Below are 11,596 nucleotides of genomic sequence, written 5' to 3'. Positions count from 1 at the left end.
GGTTTACTGCTTTAGACGTCATCTTTGACTTCTCTCTTAATTTCTTCCAGGTTGGGATGTCCCACAACCTCCTCTCTGTTGCTGCTCTGCTGACAACTGAACAATTGGTGCAGGGCACCTTGGCTTCAATAGCCACCAGCATGCCAACGTCACACGGCATCATCGCAATTTCAAATGGCTGAGCAGTGATCCCTAATTGGCTCAATGTCCCGGTCATCAGACCACCAGCAGCGAATCCCCCTGGATTCACTGCCGAGGCCCCAGCACCAAGCGGAAGGGACTCACCAGGCTCCGGGCACCCAGGTGAGTCCCCCATATTAACAGTAACTTCCCCGTCAGTTGACGTGCATGCACTCTTCTAGAGTACATACTAGCCAAATTCAAGCTCTATATATATTTTTTTTTTATTCTGCTTGTTTTGTGAAGATATTTATTATTGTTCCTGGGGATTGTTAAATATGATTTTTTGTTAAGGCCTCATAAGGCCTTTGTTCAGCCATTTTATTGTAACTTGTATAGAAATATTATTTGCTAGAAGAGATTATTCATTTTTCTGTTAACTTGCAGTTTTGCAATATGTGAGCCTATGGCCTTGAAGTTGAACTAATAGGGAACACCTGAAGAATGTAACCAGTTATGAAAACAATAATGAGCTTCATATCCAGCTGGTAGTATGGGAACTGTATCCATGGTGTTGCACATAGCATATCTCCAACTCCCCTTGAGATAAGAGATAATAGGCTCATCTGTCCTTAGAAGGGGGAGAAAAGTAAACACCTCAAGAATACGTGAGAAAGTTAATCAGTAGCGCTTCTCATAAACTAGTGGTATAAACTATTGTATGCATATGACGTAGGATTCATTTATTCAGTAGCCTATAAAAACCTGTATCTTTGTATCAATAAACTAGAGAATATTCCTTGTATACAGAACTTGGTCTGTGTCAATTCTCTCCAGCTGATTGAAGCGCTTCCAGATATACTTGACACCACAGGCAGACTTGGGTCAGAATTTTAGATCTAACAACTTGGAGGTCGCCACAGAGATTCGCTGTCCAGCAGGCTACAAGACAGACAACGGAGGTTTCCCAGCACATTGAACCCCAACATCCGCGGTCAGTAGATTTCTACTCGTTGGTCTTCCTAGTCTGGGTCACCTCATGTCTGTCTGAGGCACCTGACACGCGAATTTGTGAGTCTCAAGTATCATCTGATTAATATAATACAGTATTAACCCAATTTGTTTACTGTAATTGTATTGTTGATTAGATTTTTGAAAGATGATTGAATTTTGAGTGCATGTGTTTGTACCTATGTATGATGTATAAAGCATAAAAGTCACATAAGACATTGATCAAAGAAGCATGTAATGGAATAGAGGGATTTAGAGAGTTATTGTTTTGAACATTGAGTGAACATTTTAGACACCATCCCCAGAGGTATATCAAAGAAGGGAGATTCTGTAATCTGCCCAAATTGTGTAAGAGAGATTTCCAAAAGACCTTCGTCCCAGATACTGTCAAAGAAGCTATTTAGCACGGACATCCAGTACAAGGAGTCCACAGAACGGGACGTCCAGTGCAAGGACAACCCACAGAAACTAGATAAGAGTCCCGATTTGGACTCAACAGAATACTGTCAATACGAGTAATATAGATAGTAAACAAATGACAGCAGCTCCCTCATAGATATGATGCACAAAGACTTAAGGAAATGGGGGAGTAGAAGGTCTGCAGGGAATTTTTCAAGAAAGCGGGGATAGCCAAAGATATGTGTGGATGGAGAAACAAAGGTGTTGCAAGTGGTAATGTGACAAGAACAAAGGGGTATTGAGATCAAACCCCAAGAGATTGTTTGAGGTGGCACAGGAAAGTTAAGAGATCTGAAAAGTCGAAATATATGTGGATATGCTAAATGCATCGGAAGCTGAATAATGAATCAAGTAGGTTGTATATTATAAATGTATGTAAAATTGAAAAAATGTGTCCGGAGTGCTGATTGATGATAACATGTTGAAGCTAACTTGTATTTAGTGTAATGCTGGGACTTGTAGTTCCACAGCAGTAGGCTGGAAGATGTCAGTTAAGTTTTCTTTCTCTGTATGTGAGTTTTGTCTCCGTCTTACTGCGTGTGAGAGAGATCCGTGATAATTCACATTGTTTGTTCTCTGTCTTAGTGCTCTATAAGGGAGATGTTTGATTTACTTTAAATCACAATGTTTGTCTGTCTTGTCCGTTTTTTACAAGAGACATGTTTCAAGGTTGAAAAAGTTGTACATTCATTGCTTAATGATAAGCTTTTAAAAAGATACAAAAGAAGTTTTAAAATGTTTGGTCCGATTGCACGGACAAGATTGTAAATAATGTACATTATCACTATAAGTACTAGTGTCAGAACAAAGCTGGCTGGGATCCAACAAGCCGTTTCTGTATTTGAACAAAATAATTTTGTTTCTGAAGTTCAGAAATATAGCTTTCTCTTTAATGAAGTTGAGAATTGTGGGAGTGAGCTTACATGCTGTTTTTATCTGTGTTAAAATGGCGCTGATGAATGTTCTCAGAAATCAGGAGGGTTTTGTTATGCCTTTAAAGAAATGTTACGAGATAAAATGTCGTCTGTGAGCGAGACTTAAGTGAATATATTTTTACTTTGAACACGAAAATCACAGAATCTAGAAATATGTGTGAATATTTGGTCACGGGAGAGAGATTTTGTTGAGAAAATGTTGAATGATTTACAGACACAATGTATTGTGTCTAACGAGAGTACTCTGATTTATGAGACAGTGCTGCTTTTAAAATGGTTGAATACTTGGAACCAAGATTCCAGATTGAATGTTTCTAAACCCGGAAATTTAATTAGTGTCATTTAAAAGGGCTGTACTAAGAGATGATAAGAAAGGAGTGGCTTTGAACACTCGCCCAGGTCTCGTCACTTTGACATTCTCTATTTGTGAAATTAGGGACTGCCCCTTTGAGGAAATCAAGGCATGGAACGCATAGCGTCACAGTTAAGCTTTTAGCAGCTGTTCACTGGTTACCTGATAACAGTATACACGCATGTTACAGTTACAGTAATTCCTAGTAAATAAATGTTAATCTCTATGCAAAAGTTTTTTTATTCACAGGTCTCCAGCTGCAAAGACCCATTAGGCAATCCAGATTGCATTGATTTAACTTCCAATGCACCATCTTTGCACCACAACAAACATAAGTATAAACTAATGAAGGATTTAAATAACGTAAACTCTTCTGAGTAATGATTACCCTGTTTTGGAAAGAGATATTAGAGTTTATGTGCTATTCGCATAGCAAATGCATGAACTAGGTGGTTTTTCTGTATGTGCAGAAAGCAAAAGGTTTTTATTTGTATCCTCATTACAGTTTTGAGTAAATCAGTGTTTGTAAAGACATTTACTGCCCTTATTTACTGTGCTATAATTGTCATATACTGTAAATAATTCTTTTTATTGTGGGTATGGTAATGCATTGATGGGAATTCTATATTTTTACAGAAATGAAAAAGATTTAAGACTTTAAGAGCAATTGTATGTGCTCCTGCATTAGCACTTCTGGATCATAGCAAGCCATTTATACTCTCCTCTGAGCAGAACCAAATGTTTAACCAATTTTAAGCTGAAATAACTTCAGCGCCAGCACTGGCTTTGCCAGATTATGACAAGCCTTTCACATTACTTTGTTATGAAGTCAGTGCACATGTACAAGGAGTACTGACACAAATACATGGTCGCAAGCTAAGGTCACTTGCATACTACTCTGCTTTAGTGCTTGAAAAGAGTATAGATATTGTGCTAGGACACCCAGTTACCTTAACGGTATCGTACGTTGTGACAGAAACCAAGCACAAGCAAAACATTTGTTACCGGCCAGATTTACTAAGTATGAAGATATACAGCACAAAGGACATTCCCTCCTATTGTGAAATGAGTGACATATAACACTTGCCGAGCGCACTGTGTATTTTCTTCCTCCCTTTCCTTTTTTATTAGAAGACAAAAAAAAAAAAAAAAAGGAAGCACAAGAGGCCCCAGAGCCTCTCATGTTCACAGATATATGTTAAGACCTTCAGACAAGGGGAATCTGAGTAAACTGTATTTTAAGTTTTCTAAAGGTCCAAGGGAGACCAGAGAGGGGAGTTCATTGATATTAGCAGGAGGAATATAGATTACACGTTATTTTCCTTTGCTGTGCGCTGTAGATGTGTACTAGACTAGAAAGGAAAGCCAAGTTTGGAAGAACCAGACTCAGGCCCATAGTAATGTATAGATCATTATACATAATTAGAAAATTCTAATATGAAAGTTTAACCCAACCAAATAAAGAAAAGAGCAACCCATGACTACAGGGGTTTACACCCAATGCAGGAATGTGTTTGTGAGTATTGTGGCCCAACACATTATTATATACACTAATAGAACTGATGATGTGGCTTATTAACAGGTTATTTAAGCTAAGTGTTTCTCTTCCAGAAGAATTAAAGTTACCACATCTGTCTTAACCGTTGTACTGTACACTCCATCTAATGAGTGTAAACTTTGTGGAACTCAGAAACCAAGAACCTTTTCCTTGGATTCCACATGCTCCTTACTGAAGCCTATCCTAATGAAGTAGCACTGCTTACTCCCAGTAACGTTACACTTAAGCAGTGCACAATGTTGAATCCTGCTGCCTTATTGCAGCAAGTTTCAAAAGATGGGAGAAGTACCTGTATATATTGGGGTTACCCTAGGGATTTGGGGGAATTCCATTCCAGCTTGAACAGAAAGAAAGGAAAAAAAAAATTCAAACAAAATTTTTCTGAACATGATTGCATAGAACTAATGAAACAAGAATCTCTGGTTTTATCTCACATTAAAGATAAACCATTACCAGATGCAGACATCACTCTTTTTGTAGATGGTTCACACTATCACATAGATCCTGTCCCGTATACAGGGTGTGCTGTAACCACACACACAGAAATAGTGATTCAACAGACTCTACCGAGTCACATGTCAGCACAAGAAGCTGAACTAAAGGCCCTGACACTTGCATGCATATATGAAAAAGGACAAAGAGTAAATATTTACACTGATTCAAGTTATGCATTTGTAATTGCGCATGATTATGGCCCTGTATGGAAAAGTAGGGACCTTATGGGTTCAGCAAGCAAACCAGTCAATATGATGAACATACCAGGGCACTGTTCACTGCATTCCAGCTGTCCTCCAAACAGTGATGAAGGTGAAGACACACACAGAGATACTACCCCCGAAGCTAAGTGAAATAGACCAGGCCGCACGAGAAGCCGCCATAGCCCCAGTACCCCAAGGGGAGTCTATTTACATGGTGACCCCCTGACCCCTGTTTGACCAGAGCACACTCCAACTTATGGAAAGACAAGCAACAGAAAATAAGAAAAAGACTTGGGCAATACATGGAGCACTAGAAGTGCAAGGAGTGGTGTAAAGGTCAGCGTTTGTGTCTGCCAAAAGTAGTTTATCCCATTATGGCCAATATAGCACACGAGAAAGTGCATCTGGGAAAAGATGCTATGGTTGTACTCACTAGCAGCTTATGGATAGTACCAGGGTTCGCCCAAGCAGCACAGTCGTTAGTGGCAGAATGCCTAGTCTGTGCACAAAGTAACCCGAGTAAGTCTGTCCTATGGAAAAGCACACCCCAGACATAATATCCCTATAAGAGGATACAGATAGACTTTATAACTTCCCAAATGCTCGGGCTTTGAGAATGTGCTTGTCTGTGTCAACTTCTTTAGTCACTGGCTGGAGACATGGCTGTATAGAAAAGCAAATGCTAAAGCATTAGCCAAGAAAATTGCGAATGAGGTAATCTGATGATATGGTGTACCAGAGGTCATTGTAAGTGACAGAGGGATACACTTTACGGGGCAAGGATTCCAGAAACTATCACACCCCCTACAGATCCCAAAGTTCAGGATGTATGGAGCGCCTTAATGGTACACTGAAATTGAAAATGCAGAAAATAATGGCTGAAACAGGTCTGCCATGGATCTCATGTTTACCTGCACTCAGTAAAAAATACTGCTAGGAAAGACACAGGTTTAACACCATATGAGATATTGTTTGGCACAGCAAACAGAACAGGCTGTTATTTTCCATAGCAACTACACCATGTATATAGTGATTTGTTGAATTATGTTGCCTTATTATAGAAACAACTAACTGAAATACATGGTCAAATATTCTCCTCCATTGCAAACCCTAATTTTGATACAGGTACCCATAAACTGCACCCTGGGGGGCTGGGTGGTCGTGAGAAAGCACATCAGGAGAAGTCTTGAACCCAGATACAAGGGTCCTTATCAAGTCCTGTTGACGACTCCCATGGCAGTGAAAGTACAGGAAAGAGACACCTGGATTCACGCATAACACTGCAAAGTCTTCAAATCAGGGGAGTCTTGTTCTGATAAATAGAAATGACCGTCTCATTGTATTGATATGTCTTGCCAGAATAATTGTGACTGAAGTAGGGATTAAGGCCTCCCTAACCCAGTATGAAACAGACAGTTAAGTGACATATTGCCTATGCCACTGTGAGAAACATATGGGAAGGAGTGCTCAACAATTTGCACTCATAGTAGAGTAAACTCTGAAAATGTCTTTGTGCAGATGCATAACCTCATTGGTAAAGTTGTCAGTAATGATTCATGTTGGATATTGGAAATATTGGCATTAGTAGCAAATGGTTTTGCAATCCTGTTGATCGTATAGGTGATAATGAAACTAAATATATGGCTGATTAAGAAGTTACTGACACTTGATTGTTGTCTCTCCAAAAAGGGAACCACTGAAAATCCCGAACCTCTGATGATCACAGAAATTACTTCTGAAACCTGACCAGACTATGAGTGTCATGAATTATTTGGACTAGCAAAGCCAAAGAACTGCAGAGTTTGCAACAAGAAACTACTAAAGATTGAACAAAGGACATGCAAGGCCTGCAGAACTACTATAGACTCATTAACTACCTACTAAGAAACCATCTTTTAAGAAACCATCTTCTAAGAAACCATCTTTTCTAGACATGGACATTTGCCAAAATGCATCTCCTCATAAATCAAGTTAGGACAGGGAGGATCACAGGCTTATTAGTGGGGGATGAGTTGACAGATTCCTAAGGGGACCAACTCTATGCATGTGGCCTCCTACATGTGTATAAGTACCTGCTTATTAAGAATGTGGTTCTATAGATAGGATTAGGTAGGTAGGAGGAGAAAGGGTCGAAAATTGAATAAAAGATGGGAAATGTTAAATATGATTTTTTGTTAAGGCCTCATAAGGCCTTTGTTCAGCCATTTTATTGTAACTTGTATAGAAATATTATTTGCTAGAAGAGATTATTCATTTTTCTGTTAACTTGCAGTTTTGCAATATGTGAGCCTATGGCCTTGAAGTTGAACTAATAGGGAACACCTGAAGAATGTAACCAGTTATGAAAACAATAATGAGCTTCATATCCAGCTGGTAGTATGGGAACTGTATCCATGGTGTTGCACATAGCATATCTCCAACTCCCCTTGAGATAAGAGATAATAGGCTCATCTGTCCTTAGAAGGGGGAGAAAAGTAAACACCTCAAGAATACGTGAGAAAGTTAATCAGTAGCGCTTCTCATAAACTAGTGGTATAAACTATTGTATGCATATGACGTAGGATTCATTTATTCAGTAGCCTATAAAAACCTGTATCTTTGTATCAATAAACTAGAGAATATTCCTTGTATACAGAACTTGGTCTGTGTCAATTCTCTCCAGCTGATTGAAGCGCTTCCAGATATACTTGACACCACAGGCAGACTTGGGTCAGAATTTTAGATCTAACAGGATCAATTGTTAAGGACTGTTTTAACAAATGCGTGGAAACATATTTTATAATGTTATATTGCTTTCATGCTAAAATTAACAAATTTAAACTCAGGTTCATCACACATTTTAAGTCAAATACCCCTTCTAACCATCCCTCTCAGACACATGAGCACATCTGTCTCTATCAGGCTGCCATGTTGATGTGACAGCCCCGTGTACTAACTGTAAAAAAAATTACATCAACAAGCATCAAAAACTTTCTTTGTCCTATTCCTTGTTCATATATGAAAAAAACAGGGAAAACTGGCTGACCTTTGTTTAACCCCACCTGTGTAAATATGATATAATAAAAGGGTGGGAAAACCGTCCGAGACTAGTTTAGTCCTACCTTTTGCATAAATAGTTATAGTATAAAAGATAGTAAAAACAAGTCTAACCCTGACTATTTATCAAAAAAGCACACAAAAAGTCTATATAAACCTATAACTATGAAGTAAAATCACCAACAGGCACTTCAAACCAAGTGCCTCCTGCCACCCAAACAACACTTTCCAGACAACCAGGCACTTCAAACCAAGTGCCACCTGCCACCCAAACAACATTTTCCAGACAACCAGGCACTTCAAGCCAAGAGCTAGGTAAATAAATACCAACCGCATTTTTCTTATCAGGAGGTTGAAATTTTGGTTAACAACATAGTGGAAATGCTTGTGAGGGTCAATAGAAACGTGACAGCAGCTGTTCGGCTGGCTACTTGGCAAAAAATAACACATAGGGGTAAAAATAGCAATCTGCAGTTATATAAAGCAGACGATTTTCTGGTATTATTTAAAACAGAAATTTTATTAACGTAAAGCCTGTTGGGTTTGATAAGTTGCTTGATAACTTCTTTTGGGGTAGAAAGACATCATGGACCAGAGGCAGTAAAGTGACATCAACTTGGATGACAGGAGAATGGGCAGCATAACATATCTCAGTAGGATGGATGGAATCAAAGATCTCAGGAGGATTGGCAGCATCAAAAATCCCAGGAGGATGGGCAGCATCACAGGTTTCAAGAGGATTGGCAGCATCAAAGACCTCAGATTACAGGATTTCATGGGGTGCAAATGGGTCATGAGGCTACAAAGCAAAAGCAGATTGATCAGAAGTCAAGACACTATAAAGATTTAGCAGAGCTGACACATGGACAATGTGGAGGTTTGGCAGAGCTCACACCTGAACACTGCCACCAGATTGGTGGCAGGAGATTCGCCAGCATTGAGTGTGGGAGAGACTGACTGTCAGGACTGACTACCTTTTTGGCTTTTTCTTGATGATATAAAGAATTCCTCTGCGTTGTGATAATGTAGTGTACAGATGTTTATGTTTTATTATGTACAATTAACACAGATGTTTCTGGTCAGAACATAAATATAAATACCAACTGGACATAAATCTCAATTATAAATATATAATATATAAAATTCTCAAAATCTGTGGCAGCGGGAAAGGTTCCCAATTATATTTAAGCAAAGTCCTTTATAAAACCAACGCAAGGGGGACAAGGACTATCACAGCCAGACTGGCACAGTTAAATGTTCCAGAAATGTTCAGCAAATCGCAAAGTGGCTAATAGCCTGAAAGGAGTCTATCAGATGCTTTAAGTTCTCTACTTCTGACATGGGAGTTGGTGCTCGCGGCAGCGAGCAGTTAATGAAGTCCAAACAGCCAACAATGTATAGTTGATGGTAGACTTACGTTTGTGAGGAGTGGATCACGGTCCAGTTCCTTACCTCCCCTCTCTAGATCAGGGGGCACTGTTGTGTGGAACTTGCACTCGGAGATCGCTCCGTCTTCTCCAATGGTGCACGCATGCGCAGAGTGGTGCCAGCATTCCAGCTGTTAGGTGTGTGTCCTCTCCTCTCGCTTGCTCTGTGCTGACGTGGCAGTTCAGCGTTCCAGCAGCGGGAGCTATAAATGATGTTCGAACACTAGATCAGTCTCAGAGCAATAGGTTTACCTCCTGGACGTCTGGCTCTCCTCATTCCTTTTTCCTGTAAGCTTCCAGTGAACTCCCAGTATATGAGGCAGCTGGTTCCTGACTCTGGTTTTGGATTCTCATTCTGGTACTCAGCCCTTCTTGGTATCTGGACTTGGATTGCTGACTACGTTTTTGTTTTCTCCCCTTGTACTGCTTACTGCCCCTGTGTGAACCAAACTCCGGCTTGCTGATCACATTTTTTGGATCTAACCACCCCTTGCTACATCTATCATGATAGTGGACCATTCGGGGGCTGCAAACTGCAAACCTTCAGCTGTGAAGTCTATACCACCTTGCTGTGGTTCTTGGTGAAGAAAGGAGGGTTTGTTACATTCCGTGCCCAGATTCGGCCTGTGCCAGCATTATCTGATAGTTTACTCCATCTTGCTGTATGGGTGTGACAGTTTGATGTTACTCAAAATCAGTCCTCCAATGCTTATAGAAATAACATCCTATATGTTACATAGCTTATAGTTTTCAATAGTTTAACTCCAAGGAACAAACCAAACAATCATGACAAGATTCTCAACTTGACACACTGAATTGTGGAAGTATTCTGTCAGAATTTGCATGCAGCCTTTTGCATTGCATGCTGGTTTGCATTGGCAGCTCTTGCCTCCAGGATTATAGGACTTTATATTTGTGTTCATTGTATATATTTTGGCAGTACCTCTGTTCACCAGAGGTGCTGCTATTGTGCCTTTTCCTTTATTATTGCTAGGGGTTAACCTGTGTCACTATTTATCTCCTGCACCTGGGTGTTCCCTATTTATACATGTTTCTCTGCCTCTTCTGTGCTGGTCATTGTTGTTTTGTTGCCTTTCAGTTTGGTTTGTCTCCTGGTTCTTCTGTGCTCTTGAACTTCACATCACTACTCCGGATCCCTCTTCATCTAACCATTCCTCCTGCATCTGCAGTATTACTTGCAGTTTCAGCATTATTTGGTTCATACTATTTATCTGCATTTGGATCAATAAACACCTATATTCTTTATCACATCCTGGGTTCCATAACTGTTACTTAGTTAAAACGTGACACATATATATTCCTGCAAACTAATTGTACATGTACAAATGTCCATGATGTCTACCCCCAGTTACTTTTAACAGAAGCTCAGCATAAGCACTTTTTCAAATCTTGATAACTACGACAAGAGTTTCAATTATTATCATAGCAGTTTTCACAAATGCCAAATGGACCATGTATATAGGATGGCATGAATGTTTACAGCAAGTTGTGCCTATATGAATAAATCAAGGAGAATAATGGTGACACTTACACACCAGTATATAACTCTTAATCAATTGCAAAGCTCATAGCAAAAACAGAGTAAATTGAATAAACTGGCAAAAAGAAAAGCATTTGCCAGGGATTAAGTTTAGAGCCAAAATAGGGAGTGAGGGGTTGTTACATATTGCTCAATAGTCTATTGACTATTCACTTAGCCGACTGTGCATGCACAGTCAGCTAAGGAAAAACTCAAAAGTTTTTCACTACTGCGATCACCAATCAACAAAGCTAATACTTCACTGTAGTCTTTGCCGGAACAGTCTCCTATTGAATGTGTTGTCCTGGCATGACTTTTATGATAATTCGCTACAAAAATTAATCTCTTATCGTAACAAAAAGAGGCAGTAAGAGTTTTTAGTTTACGTGGAATAAAATGCGAACATTAATAAATAGGCCCCTATATGTTTGGTGCAATCTTCAAGGAGCAGATTGCGCAG

General features: G+C 39.5%; 1 long non-coding RNA gene across 1 annotated transcript; it reads left to right on the top strand.

Annotated features, from left to right (window-relative positions):
* Positions 1–455: 455 nt before the first annotated feature.
* On the top strand, positions 456–4,992 carry LOC142161416 (uncharacterized). Its single transcript, XR_012693393.1, has 2 exons — positions 456–3,758; positions 4,475–4,992. It is a non-coding gene; the product is annotated as an uncharacterized LOC142161416 (long non-coding RNA).
* The last annotated feature ends 6,604 nt before the right edge of the window (positions 4,993–11,596 follow it).

Source organism: Mixophyes fleayi, chromosome 6, assembly GCF_038048845.1.
Source record: "Mixophyes fleayi isolate aMixFle1 chromosome 6, aMixFle1.hap1, whole genome shotgun sequence".
Classification (NCBI taxonomy): domain Eukaryota; kingdom Metazoa; phylum Chordata; class Amphibia; order Anura; family Limnodynastidae; genus Mixophyes; species Mixophyes fleayi.
The sequence above is the reverse complement of the archived record's forward strand: the minus strand, read 5'-3'. Positions and strand labels throughout refer to the sequence as shown.